Source organism: Myotis yumanensis, unplaced genomic scaffold (genome assembly GCF_028538775.1).
Source record: "Myotis yumanensis isolate MYYU_CA2020_CCGP unplaced genomic scaffold, mMyoYum1.0.hap1 SCAF_1, whole genome shotgun sequence".
In the NCBI taxonomy this organism is placed as follows: Eukaryota; Metazoa; Chordata; class Mammalia; order Chiroptera; family Vespertilionidae; genus Myotis; species Myotis yumanensis.
The window spans coordinates 30,306,893-30,321,115 of NW_027223752.1; the positions used below are offsets into that span (position 1 = coordinate 30,306,893).

The 14,223-nt window shown below is 52.9% G+C and overlaps 1 protein-coding gene across 3 annotated transcripts in view; it reads left to right on the forward strand.

Moving 5' to 3' along the window:
* The window catches only part of MIDEAS (mitotic deacetylase associated SANT domain protein), a 66,920-nt gene that overhangs the window by 29,359 nt on the left and 23,338 nt on the right, over nt 1-14,223 (forward strand). The window lies entirely within an intron of this gene.

Consider the following 14,223-nt stretch of genomic DNA (forward strand, 5'->3'; position numbering starts at 1 on the left):
TCTGTGTGACCTCAATGGAGTTTTTGGGTGGAGCCTGGGGTGGGAGTTGTCCCTCCAACGATCACTTTGGCTCTTTCACCAATTGAATAGGGAGAGAGGGTTGTCCACCAAGATATTATATAAGAAGAAAGTTGCCACATGTCAGAAAAGAGCTGGGGTTTTGCTGGAGTGGGGGTGTCTCCCGGAGGGACCCCGTTGCTGGCTGTGTTTTGCAGGGTCTGGTGGGGAGAAGAGGAGCCAGGGGCCTGAGGCTTTCCTGGCAGTGCTTTTTGGTCTTGCTCTGTCTGGAACATAGCCTGGTACTGCGGTGGCCTGGGAAGGTGCTCCCTGTTCCCTCTGCCTTTCTCTCCAGCCGCAGGGAGCTCTTGGTGTGAGCGTTATTTTTTCCAGGCAATGCTTCTTCCTCCACAGGTCTCAGGAAGGGGGGAGGGGAGCAGCCTGGGCAAAGTTTGTCCATTCCAGAGCTTAGAGAGAGAGAAGTATACCAGGCATGCAGCCAGAAGGGGGTTCCCTCTGAGGCCACCCACCTTCTCGGGGGAAATGGGGTTCAGAGAGGAAGGAAAATGATGAGGGGTTTCGATTCCCAGCTTTTTCCAGCAGTTGGGTAGACAGGAGCTCCAATCCAGACTGCTGTTGCCAGAATTTGCCAGTTCCCTGGAGGGGCAGGCCCCAGAGCTCAGAAAGGAGCTCAGTAAGGCTTAGGTGGTAAAACTCACATCCCTGAGAATGCTTGTAGGTTGGTTGGTCGTTCTCCCCCTCTCTCCTCTTCTCCCTTCTCCTCCCTCTTGGAACGTGTACCTGGCTGCAGCTCAGATCCCCTTCCCTATCTGATCTTGCTCTGTCCGAACCCCCAGCTGGCCCTGGTCATAGCCTTGGGCTTCCCAGTTCCCCGGAGTCATCCCAGAGCTGGAAAACGTGTTGAAACATCTAGTCCAGCTCCTTCATTTTCCAATGGGGAAGCTGGGAGGCAGTGAGCTCCTCGAGGTTCCCATAGACTGCCTCCACTTTCACCTGAGGGGTGCAGAAAGAGGAGCTGTTCTGTGGCCTGTCCCTGGTGCCTGCCCCTCCCAGTTTGGAAGTTGGGAGGGCCTCGTCAGTGCAGGAAGAGCCCAGAGGAATACTGTCTCGGCTCCTGGGTGTGGCTCGGCCCTCAGCTGGCTCCATAGTTATTTATTTGTCTGTTTGTGTGTATGTGAGTGAGTTTTGCGGTTGGGAGACTGGATCTGAGTGAAAGCAGAAGTACCCACGCTATGTCAGCTATGCAGCGCACAGATTGCACTCACAGGGACCGTCGGCCGAGGAAGAAAGGGGGCAGAGGCCCCTGTCCCCGGTGGCTGCTGGTGCTCTTTTTTGTCCCCGCAGCGGCGCTTGCACACTTGAGTGTAAACAGCCCTTCCATGTTGCTAGCAGCTGCCTTTCTTTGCTGGCTTTGGGCAGAAGAGGTGCCAAAAATAACCAGGCGGGCACTTCCACTTGTGGGACATTCACTGTGGTGGCTTCAGGACAGCCTTGCTTGCTCCCTGCAGGCCCCTGCTCAGACTTCCTGTGCCCCCCCCCCACCCTCCCCAGCCTCCCTCAGGTGCTAGCACTTTCCCTTTTATTGTTCTTCTTAGAGTGAGCCCAGGAGGGTGGGGACCCCATTACAGGCCTAGAAGCTCTGCCAGGTATTATCAGGGGACTCTTCTTGTCCTACCATGTCCCTGCAGGCCCTGCTGGCACAGCTGAGGCCAGGGGAGGCGTGTGCCGGGTGTGCCCTCCTGGACTCTTAGACTCCTGGTCCTGCTCCTGGCCAGTCCTGCTCTCAGCCAACTGTAGAACTGGAAGAATCAGACCATCTAGCCTCCCTCACCCCCCAGGTGGTGAAGACTGATAGTGATGCCACTCCTGCCCAGCAAGGGGGAGAGGAAATCACATTTATTGGATCCTTACCTGTGCCAGGTACTTCATGTATATACTAACCTCATTTAATCCCACAATAACTGTGCAATGAAAACATTATTATGCCCATTTCCCAATAGGGAAACTAACAGAGAGGCTGATGGTTAGAGAAGCCAGGGCGTAGTCTGTTGGACCCTGAAGCCTGTCTCTTTCTAATGCAGCTCCCATACTTCTCCAGGCTATTTTTGTGTGCACAGGGAGCAATGCTTTGACCCTTGGAATGAAGGGCTGATGGTAGGAATTCAGGTACCATTAGACTGGCTGATAGTGGAGATATTTGGCTGGGAAGGGTGGGAAGACCCTCTGGAGCCTTTATCTGCAAACACTTCACAGCCAGAAGCCCAGCTGAGCCACGAGGCCTGCTGTGGAGGGCAACAGGCTGTGGGGGTCAGCTATGTGGGTGGGGGTGGGGGTGCTGGGGGAGTTGCTCATGCATGTGAGGAGTGGGAAGGCTTAGTTTGGCCTCCCGGACACCTTCCAAGCGGCTCCTCCTCCCAAACATCCCAGCCTCTGTCGCCCTGAGATTATCTCTGGGACCATAGGCTGGGGGCAGGTGGGTTCTTGGGTCTTCTTGGTGGCTGCTGGGTCTGACCCCGGGGCCCATTATTCCAGCTGGCTTGGCCCAGGTCCCAGAGAGTCTGGTTAGTGTGTACTTGGGGCTTGGGCTGGATGTTCTGCTGGTGCCCAGTGCCAAAGGCCTCTGGGTGTATTTCAGGAACAATAAAGAATAAATCAACAGGGAGAAAAGGCCCTGCAGCAGCTGCTCAGAGACTGAAAAAACGAAAGGAATGTTTGAGCATTTGGCAGAGGTCCTGGATCTTGACCAGGGCCTGAGAAAGGGCTTGACACTAACTAGATGGCTGGGCAAGCGAGGCAGGTGGCTCACTGTGCCTACTCTGCAGCCCATCTAGGAGGCCCCAGGCAGAGACCCACCCCCACCCTTGCTGGTTTTTGTGCTTCTTTTCTTTTTTTCCTTTAATATATTTTTATTGATTTCAGAGAGGAAGGGAAAGTGGGGGAGAGAGATAGAAACATCAATGAAGAGAGAGAATCATTGATCGGCTGCCTCCTGCACGCCCCACACTGGGGATCGAGCCCGCAGCCTGGGCATGTGCCCTGACTGGGAATCAAAACACAACCTCCTGGTTCACAGGTTGATGCTCAACCACTGAGCCACGCCGACTGGGCGTTTTTGTGCTTCTCGGTCACTAGCAGGTAAAGGGAAGCCATATTGTTCCCATCTTTTCTGCTCCAAACCAGCAGGATTCCCCCAGCCCCCGGCCATCCGGTAGGTCTTGGTCCCTCTGGAACTGGCCAGGCAGTTGAGCCTGGGCTGATGAAACCACCACACCTAGACCCCCCTCCTCCGCCTCTCTACTGAGACGGACCAGGTCTGAAGGAGTGCTGGGTGTGAATATCCACCCAGGAGGCCCTGACCACAGCTCTCCAAGTCATCAGCCATGTGTCCTTGGACAAGTCACTACCTCTCAGGGCTTCAGTTTCATCAGTTATGAAATAGAAATCTGGACCAGTGATCTAGGGAGTAGGCAGTTAGTATCTGTCTCCCTTACTCAGGATGTGAAATGATCGGCGTTTATTTAGGAATGTAAGTTCTTGAGAAGACACCCATCTGAAAGCCCTATGCAGAGAAGAAGGTTGCTATGGCTGGGGCTGATATTTAGTGGTGGGGACCATTGGCACTAGTAGGAACCCAAGCCTGGAGCCGACTTGCTCCGGACCTCAGCGTGCTGGGGGCGGGGGACAGGAGTCTGGGCCCCATGGGAATTGGAGCATCTGACAGGCAAGAGAGAGTCGGCTTTATTTTTTAAAGCTGTTAGCCAACCATGGGTATGGGGCTGCAGAGTGTTGGAGGGGTGTGGCTTCCTCCTGAGCAGATGTTGAGCCTGTCACATGTTGACGCAGTGGTGGTAATCACCAGTAGCCTCTTCATCTTCAAAGCCACTTTCCTCCCGCCTCTCTTACCCACCTTACCTGACCAGTCACACTTGCAGAAAATCATGGAGTTTTTCAGGCTCTCCAGGGAGAAGACGTAGCAGCATCCATCCCAGACAGTGTGGTGTGGGGCCTCAAGTAGGAGGCTGAGCCTGAAGCCCTGGGGAGGAAGTTTCCAGATAGAATTCTGGGTTCCAGTGCTGGCCTTGCCTCTATACTCCTGTGATTTCAAGCAACTGATTTGACCCCTTGGATATTCAGGTTCCTCATTGAGAAAGGGGAGAGTAATAATACCTACCTTGCACTGAGGATTAAACAGGATCATGTGTGTAGAGTGCTTGGCACATAGGAGCACCCTCAAGAAACGTTAGAGGTGGTGAAGGTGGTGAAGAAGAAAGCCTTATTTTGGTGGTGTTGGGATTTCATCTTGGCTTCAAGCCCTGCCCAGTGTCTTGCCAAAGATGGGGTCTGCCTAAATGGAGACATGAAGCATTGTTATTGGAGTCCTTGATTCTGTGCCCTGCTTGCTCCTGGCTGTGTATCTATCTCCAGGCAAATCTATTTCCTTCTCTGGGCTGCTTTGTGGATGGAGGAATTGGACTAAATGAACACTGACATCCCTTAATATTTGGAATCTGTTCAGCTTCCCCACTTGGGCCCTGCTTTGCTGGTTGGCTCCGAAGAGGGATGCAAGCCACCTTTCCCCGTGTGCAGGCTCTTATTCCAGAGTGAGATCCTACTGACCTAGCAGCTCCCCGCTCACCTCTGCAGTCCCCTCACCTCAAAACCCTGTGGGCTCTCCCAGTTCCCAGGGGTTTTTATGGATTTCCCTGATCTTGAGGGGAACCTGTTTCTGGTGGACTGGGACTGTTTCTTGTGTGAGGGAGTGTTATATACTGTGCTCTACTTGGAAATGCCCCCAAGAAAAGCAGCAGCAAGAGGGAGCATGAGGAAGGAGAGAGTCCACAGCCGGTTTTTGTGGGGTTCTCACGTGTAGCGTTCCTTTTGAGGCCCACATGTATAGATTCGGGATTTTTTTAGAAGGATAATTGAGGGATTTTTCTGGATCTTGCTTCTTCCACTTTAACAGCAGAGTCTCAGTTTCTCTCTCTAAAATGAAGACAGTAAGACACCTTGATGGGGTCCTAGCCGGTTTGGCTCAGTGGATAGAGCGTCAGCCTGCGAACTGAAGGGTCCCAGGTTCGATTCCGGCCATGGGCACATGCCCGGGTTGCAGGCTTCATCCCCAGTGGGGGGCGTGCAGGAGGCAGCCGATCAATGATTCTCATTGATGTTTCTATCTCTCTCTCCCTCTTCCTTCCTCTCTGAAATCAATAAAGAAATATATTAAAAAAAAAAAAAAAAGACACCTTGATGGGAAGTTTGTAAGCATAGGTTAGGGTGTGACATGTGCCTGGCACAGGGGAAGTGCTCTACACATGTTAACTTCCTTCTTTTAGGAAGGATTTGCCTTTTGGATATTCTGTAGACTGGTTGGGGGAGTGAAATATTTGCATGTGAACATTTTCCCAAGGAGAAGCAGGGCTGCATAGCAAGCTGTTACAGCCCCAAAGACCTTTGCCTCCCCAACTTTTTAAATTCTGGGCTCAAACTTGGAGTCAGGCTCAGTGTGTGCTCAGTGTGGGGATGGGAGAGGCGCTTGCAAAAGTTGGAGATCTGAGGCCTCCTGGGGCTGTGCAGGTGTGGAGTACATGGTCTGAGTAAGGAGGGAGTGGCCTTTCTGAGCTGTGAGAACTTGACAGGTTCCTTTTGGCCTTCATTTCCTGCGAATTCCCCAAATTTCCTCCTATTGATTTCTAATTTTACCTTATTTTGATTGGAGAACATATTTAATATGATTTCAACCCTTTTTTTAATTTATTGAGATTTGTTTTATGGCATAACTTACGTTATATCCTAGAGAACATTCTATGTGCTCTTGAGAAGAATTAGTATTCTGCTGTTGTTGGGTAGAATGTTCTATAGCTATCTCTTAGGGCTAGTGCTTTATAGTGTTCAAGTCTTCTATTTCCTTGTTAATCTGTTTAGTTGTTCTGCCCATTATTGGAAGTATAATATTGGAGTCTCCAACTAATTATTGTTGAATTGTCGAATTTTCCTTTTAATTCTGACAGTTTTTTTTACTTCGTGTATTTTGGGGATTCTGCTGTTGGGTGCGTATACCTTTATAATTGTAATATCCTCTTGATGGATAGACACGTTTATCATTATAAAATTTCCTTCTTTGCCTCTACTAAGAATTTTGTCTTAAAGTCTAATTTGTCTAATATTTACATAGTCATTTCAGCTCTTTTAATTGCTGTTGGCATGGTGTATATTTTTCCATCCTTTCACTTTCAACCTATTTGTGTCTTTAAATTTAAAGTGTATGTCTCTTTTTCAAAAATAAATTTTTGTTGGTTACAGAGAGTAAGGGAGAGGGAGAGAGAGATAGAAGGAACATCAATGATGAAAGAGTATTTGAACGGCCACCTCCTGCACACCCCTTCCTAGGAATTGAGCTCGCAACCGGGGCATGTGCCCTGATAGGGACTCGAACCATGACTTCCTGGTTCATAGGTCGAAGCTCAACTACTGAACCACACCAGCCAGGTGAAGTGTGTGTCTTTTATAAACAGCATATAGTTGGATCATGGTTTTTTTTAACCCATCATCTCAACTTCTGCCTTTTAATTGGAATGTTTAATATATTTACATTTAAAGTAATTATTGACAGGGTAGGATTTTTGTCTGCCATTCTGCTATTTGATTTCTATCTGTCTATGTCTTTTTGTTTTCCTGTTGCTGTCTTCTTTGTGTTAAATAGATATTTTTGAGTGTACCATTCCTGACCTGTAAAATGAGACAGAGAAGAGTGGGGGTTAAATGAGATGCGCTTAGCACAGTGCCTGGCAAACAGTAAGTGCTCAGTGGACATGGGCACTTGGTTGTGCCTCAGGCACTGAAAGAGCCACGGTCAGCCCTAGGGCTCGCTGAGAGCAAAGAGCACCCACGGCTCCGTGGGCCCCATCGTGTTTCCTGGGCAGGCACAGCGCTCTGGCAGGCGGCTCCTCTGGGGAGTGAGGAGCAGTGGGTCCTTGGAAACGGCTTAATGGCAGCTGCTGGTCCTCTGGCCTCTCCCCTGCTCCAACACTTGGGCACCCCCTGGGCTGCTTATGAAGCATTGCAGATTTCCCACCTGAGCCACCCTCCACCCCTCAGCAGACCCATGAACCCATCTCTCAGGTTTGGGAACCACTGCTCAACACAGACGGGCAGCAGGGCGTGATAGAGACCTGGTTTGAAGTCAGCAGGCTTGGATTCAAATCCTGGCTTCTCACTCCTGAGCTCAGAATGTGACCTGGAATAAGTTCCTTTTCAGAGCCAACCTTTCCTCATTTCTCAGATGGGAATAAATGGTTACACAGTAAGCATTGAATGTGCGGGCAGTGCTGGTGGCTATTTCATATGGCAGTGGTTCATAACAACGGTGTTTCTTTGATTCCTGGACACAGGCCTTGTCCCCACTTCCCTGCCCTGGGCTCCTAAGTTCCTCACAGGCAAGAACCAATGAATAGTGGCTCCTGGACAGACACCTGGTTACCTGACAAACAGTCCGCTGCCCTCCCCACTGAGCCACACTGCCTCCGGGCCCTGCCTCTCCCAGCCTTGGTGCAGAAACAGAAGGGAATTGCCTGGCTGGCGTGGCTCAGTGGTTGAGTGTGGACCTATGAACCAGGAGGTCACTGTTGGATTCCCAGTCAGGGCACATGACCGGGTTATGGGCTCCATCCCCGGTGTGGGCGTGCACGAGGCAGCCAATCAATGATTCTCTCTCATCATTGAGGTTTCTATCTCTCCCTCTCCCTTCCTCTCTCTGAAATCAATTTTAAAACATATATTTAAAAAGTAAAGAAACAGAAGGGAATTATAGAAGCATTATGACATAGTGGTTAACACTGGGCAAGGGCATGACCATCCGAAAAGACTAAGGAAAGCATGTGCTGGAGGACTGCCTGGAGGAGGTAGGCCTTGAAGGAAGGCAGATTGTCAGAGTGGAGGTAGAGGTTCCAGGCAGAGGAAACAGCTCCAGAAAAGGCCCCAAATCAGGAAACTCTTGTTGGGGTGATCTGTTGTGTATGTATCTCTAGCCCCTGCACGGGACACCTTGCATTATAATCTGTGCTCTGTGTCTCTCCTCCACTGGACTGGGAGCTCTGGCAGGTAGGGACTGTGCCTTGTCTCCCGTGTCTCCCCAGAGCCTAGTGCACAACAAATGCTTGTGGAGTGGATGAAGGGGCCGTGAGCAAACCTCTGGTGCTGCAGAGGCTGTCTGTGTGTTGGGTGTGGGGGGCTGTAGGCAGGGCGAGGCCATGTTAAGGGAGGCCCCTGTGGTGATCCCCTCTGTGTCTTGGCCCAGGGCAGAGACCTGCTAGGGATCCAGGCCTTTCCGAAAAGGGAGGGAAAAACTGGAGCAGCCTACGGTGGGGTGAGCCCTGTAGAGCATAGTGTTGTGAGGAGACCAAGGGCTCCACCCGTCCCCGTGCGCCCCCCTCTAAAGGTTCAGTCACTGAGGTCCTGGCGGTAGGGACAGTTGCTGCGTGTCTTCTGGAGAGAGCCTGACCCCACCAGCTTCCACCCCACCACCCCTGGGTTCCAGAGCTCTGTTGGGAGGGGTTTTCCTGGGCTGCCTGTGAGCCTTGAGGCTCCATCCTTCCCTGGCTCTGCCTGGGACTGTGTGTTTTCTCTGCCTCAGCTTCCCCTTGAAGAAATGGGCCTGGTTATCTTGGCTTTTCATGAGCATCCTGGGGATTGGGGGAGGGGGATAATAGAGGTAGCCACCTGGAGAATGCCTCATCAGGCAAAGGTTCCCCTCTCACAGGATCCCTTTAAAAGCACCTCAGTGCTGGCATTTTAAAAAAAAAAAATATATATATATATATATATATTTGTATTGATATCAGAGAGGTAAGGGAGAGGGAGAGAGAGAGAGAAAAACATCAATAATGAGAGAGAATCATTGATTGGCTGCCTCCTGCAGGCCCCACACCAGGGATCAAGCCTGCAACATAGGAATATGCCCTGTCGGAATCAAACTGTGATCTCTTGATTCATAGGTTGACGCTCAACCACTGAGCCACGCCGGCCAGGCTAGTGTGGCATTTTTATAGTCAAAGCTCAAACAGCAGCCAGCTCGAACCCTGCCTGAGCCTTTTGAGCCTGATCAGCTTGACGGCTGAGACCCCTGGGACTCGTGGATCCCTGGCCCATCTACCTGGCCCCTGCCTTTCAGAGCTGAAGTTCAGTCTGGAGAATGATAACCTAAGACTCTTTCTAAACTAGAAGTGGGCAGCTTGTAAGGCCTGCCCTTTCATGCCCCCAGGGGGAGTGACACTTCTAAGAGGCAGGTCCTCCTCTTTGTAGCTGGTGTCTCCTTCCTTATTGGTTTGCAAACCCCGTGAGAACAGGTTTTGTGTGTCCAGTGGCTGGGAGAAATGGGGCCCTTCAGCCTCGCTGTGAACTCCGGTTACAGGGGGACATACAGCACTGCAAATGAGGGCACTGTGTCCAGAGGAAGGTCTATCTAGGACAGGGGTGGGGAACGCTCGGCCTGCGAAATCATTTGGTCTGGCCCTGCCAAGGCATTAGGGTGAGTTAATTAAATGTTTGACCAAATATAGCAGGCTGATTTTTAAGTTGATAATTGTGTATGGCCCTTGAATGATGTTATAAATATCCAAAAGGCCTTTGGCAGAAAAAAAGGTACTCCACCCCTAATCTAGGGCCTGGGCAGCAACCAAGATGGCAGTTCCAGGCCACATGCCCAGTTTGGCTGTAGCCAAAGGCCTCAGAGTATCTGAGAGAGCTTTTCAAGATGTGAGCCTGGGCTGCAGGGCCAGCTGGGCTGTGCTGGGCTCCCCTAGGAAGGACTCCTCATCACTGCCCCCCTGGCTTCCTAGCCAGACACCTTGGTGTCCTGAGGCCCAGCCCAGCCCAGCCCAGCCATATCAGGACGCACAAGGAGACAGACCCGCAGGCTCATGTCCCTGGCTGTGGTCTAAGCAGAGGAAGCCTTGGGGGAAGAAAAAATGAGGCAGGGGCAGTGACAGGGCTGGCGCTTTCCCAGTTGGCCTGCCTGTGATGCGGGGCAGCAAGTGACAGTCAAGGGGCAGGTAGCTTGTGGACCAGCAATTGGAGAATTTGTGTTTAGCTTAGTTCAGTGGTTGGCAAACTGCAGCTGGCGAGCCACATGCGGCTCTGTGGCCCCTTGAGTGTGGCTCTTCCACAAAACACCACGTGCGGGCGCGCATGTACAGTGCGATTGAAACTTCGTGGCCCATGCGCAGAAGTCGGTATTTTGTGGAAGAGCCACATTCAAGGGGCCAAAGAGCCGCATGTGGCTCGCGAGCCGCAGTTTGCCGACCACTGGCTTAGTTGATGAGGGCCTGGGGCCATTGATGGTGTGGTGGTTAGGAGGTGGGGCCTTTCCACTTTATCTCAGCATCACGGGAACTCTGATCGGGGAGACTAGAAATCAGGGTGGACACGCTGGCTGTGAGTAGTACCTCTGCCCAGGCATGGCTCTGACTCACCTTGGGTGCAGTCTTGAATGAGCATCCCAAGAGGCAGATACAAGCCAAGTTCCAAGAAGTGTTCTGCAGCTGGCAAGTTACTGGGGACAAGGAAATACCTACCTGGAATGTACTGTGCTGAGTGTTGTAGGCATTGAGGAGGCGTTAGGGGCTCATGGTGCAATTCCTGGCTTACCCTTGGGGTGAGGGGAGATTGTCCATGGGAAGCAGTCTAAGGCCTGAAGGATGAGGAGGACTTGGCCAGATGACAAAGGCGGAAGGTGTCCTAGGCAGAGGCACTGCCTGGTCAAAGACCTGGAGACAAAGCAGGAACAGCACGTTGAGACAGGAGCAGCACTGAATGGTGGCTCAAACGTGGCGGGTGAGAGAGGTGGCAGGAGCCCGTCTGCAGGGACTTAGGGGCAGGACAGGGAGTTTGGGCTTTGTCCTATGATAACCTCTTTGGTGCTCAGGGAACTGGCTGGCTTAGAGGTTTTGGGCCTTGTTGGATGCCCTACTTGGGTTAGAGATGCATGAGCTCTCACTCTCCCTCTTCCTAGTGTATGTTGCGGGGTAGGGGTGGCCCCGGTTGTAAGAGCAGGAGCTTGGAACATTAGCTCCAAGGGTCAGGGGGGTCCCCACATCAGAGCTGAGCCATTGGCCGCTGGCACCAAGCTGGGCACCTCCTTCCTGGCTGTGTGACCTTGACTCACAACGGTCTTTTCTCTCAGATGGACACACTGAATGCCCCAAGCATGTAAGTGTCCTTGGTCCCCTGATTGGTCATGGCTTGGTCCCATCACCCTGTGGAGAGGGCTCACTGAACTCTCCCAGCTACTGCTGGGCATGCGGCAGGGTTGCTGATGGCACATGGGGAACGGTATGTGTTCATGTTGCCATCCTGGGCGGGCATGGTGTCACCATCAGCACAGGACACCCAAGGCCTTTCCAGCACCTTCCCTCATGTGTCTGCAAAACACATATGCAGGTTCAGCGTTGTTTTCTTTTCTTGGCGCACATTACTTTCTTCTGCAGAGAGAAACTCCTTCTCACCATTGATCTTCCTAAAAGCCTCTCAGGTCCCAGCCTCCGATTACCAGACTCTACCTCGTCTTCTGCCCAGGGGTACCTGTGGGTCTGACCAGGGACTGGTTGCAGTAGTGAGGCGCCTGGAGGAAGGGAAGAGTGAATGGAGCCTTGACAGAAAGTCAGATTGAGAGAGTGGGTTGCCGTGCCTGGGGCCCCATGGTGACTGGGTTTCCTTTTGCTGTGTTCCTGCCTCTGATGTCAGAGGCCCTGCAGCTGGTCCTGGGGGTGAGCTGCCTGCAGGAGTTCCTCATTACACCCTCTTTCCTGCAACTTTGGGGAGTTGGCCCACAGGTCGGCAACCTTCAGAAGAGATGGCTTCCTTCCTTTTCCTCACTGTGAGGAAAGCCAGGCTGACTTCCACTGGAGAGAGGAGGAGTGGAGCTAAGCAGAAGAAATGGGAGGAAGTGGCTCAGTTCTGGCCAGAGTTGCAGGCTGTGAAGTACCAGCTGGGTAGGAGATGGAAGCCCCACCAGCAGCAGCCAGAACTGAGGCTGGGTGGGCTTGCAGGGGCTGGGAGTCCAGGCCCAGAGGGTGGGCCCGAAGTGGCCCGTGCCGCCTCAGACCTGCCTGCAGGTGGACCTCACACACATGCTGGCCCCTCTGTGGTGAGCCCCCGCCTCTTCCCTCCCTTTCTGTAGGCCTGCGGGTCTCAGCTGTCCTGGGGGAGAATAGAAGAGGTTTACCTGCCAAAGGTTCAGGCAGGGGCAGGGGCTTCCCAGGGACTGTGAGAAGGAATATCTGTGTCCAGAAATCCTTGCTCTGAGATGTTGGGGAGGGAAGGTGTGAAAGGAAGGTGTGCAGAGAGGAGCCTGGTGTCTTAGTGGCATGTCTTGGGGATAAGGAACAAGAGCTTGGTCTAAGAGTCAGACACACCAGCGTTCAAGTCCTGGCTCTGCAACATAATTAATGTGTGATCATTGGCAAGTGCCTTAGTCCCTCTGCGCCTCATCTAGCTCACCTGTGAAATGAATGTTAAAGATAATGCTTTGGCTTCATGCTGCTTTATAAAGCTGTTTTGGGAATTAAACACATATAAAAAAAGCACTTAGGACCTGCCCGGTACAAATACATTATTATTATTATTATTAACAACTACTACTGCTGCTATTTAGTGCCCTGCTGCCTTCCTCCCCTCCTGCCTCCAGGATTCCCAGGCATCTTCCACACTCCTCTCCATTCCCCAAATAATGACCTTTCTTTTCAGGGGATCCTAGGTCTGGGTGTCCGTGATCAGCACTCTTAGCCCAGCCAGCCAGTGGGGGAGACGGGGAGGCCTCTGCCAAAGCTTCTGGGGGAACTCAGCCTCCCCAGAATTGGCCCCTGGATTTCTTCTGAGCTGCTGGCCCTCCTTGATGTGCAGGGTCAGTGATGGGAGGCAAACCGGCTGAGCTTAACCCCTCTGGGCCTGACCAAATAGCTGCAGGTGGTCCGGCCTGGGGAGGTGGGGGCAGGAGCAGCTCTGCCTGGAGCCCCATTCACAGACTCCACTCCCACCTCTCCCCGCCCGGCTGCAGGGCCTGCCATCCTGCGCCTGGTGTCTGGGTGCCCTCCCAACGGCACACACGCACACGTGCACCACCTCCCATCTGCCACGTGGGCTCTCCCTGACCCCAGACTGGCGCGTCTCACTAGGTGACAGGGCTGTGGTGGTGGGGGGCGGGGTGATGTCTGTGTACTGTTGGTGGAGGAGAGGCCCCAGTTGAGATAAGCATGTAAGCGCCTGAGAGGCTTCCAGCCCCTGGGAGACACGTGGACCTTCCAGCCTCCCCTGGGCACCTCCCCTCCCCTCCCCTCCCCTCCCCTCCCCTCGGCTTGAGCATGTTCTTCCTGCCTCTGTCTTGCTTCTGCAGACTCGTACCTCTAGTTCGTTCCTGCCAGTTGGAGAGGCAGAGCCGGGCTCCTGTAGCCAGGACAGCCCCATCCTGCAGCTTGGAAATGGCACCCGGGGTTGTTTTCAGTCTGGGGCGAGCCTTTGGTTTCTGCTCCGAATTGGGGTGATTGTCAGGGAATGAGAGTTTAAAGTAAGAGAAAGGGGTTTGTTCCAAAGGTGCTTCCTGTTCCCTCCAGCACTCTGCTGGGCCAAGGTGCCTCGGTGCCCTCCTAGCCGCTGTCCCTCCTCCAGTTTCCACATGTGAAGAAAAGGGGGTGCAAGCGGGGAGAGTCTCCCTCTCTTCAGGGCTGAGAGCTGAGGAAGGAAATGGAGGAGGAAGTTCCTCCCCTTCTGGGTGCCGGTGAAAGTGAAAGGCATGCAGAGGCCGTAGTGAGTCACCAGCGCTGGGAGGGAAGGGCTGGAAGCTGCGGAAGCCTGCACTGGAGTGATAGCACCCGGCCTCCCTGGGGCCGGGGCATCTTGGGGTGTAGCCGGGGCTTCATACCAGCGCCTGCCGGGTTCCGCCCAGCCCCAGCCCTCCTCTGCTCTCTGCTGGTCTCCTGGGAACTCCTGGGCTGCTAACAGAGACCTGCAGCGTCTAGGGGCTGAGGGCCGAGGGCTGAGGTCAGCCTGGGCTTGCACATGCATTCCTAGGGCTTCCCTAGCCCCCCTCTCCTCCCCTCCCAGCCCGACTGGCTCAGGACCAGAACATTAATTAACCTGGGGAAGAAGTGAGTCATGCAGCTCCCACCCTTACCAACTTCCCTCAGGGAGGAAAATATAACCATTTCTGAAGAAAGT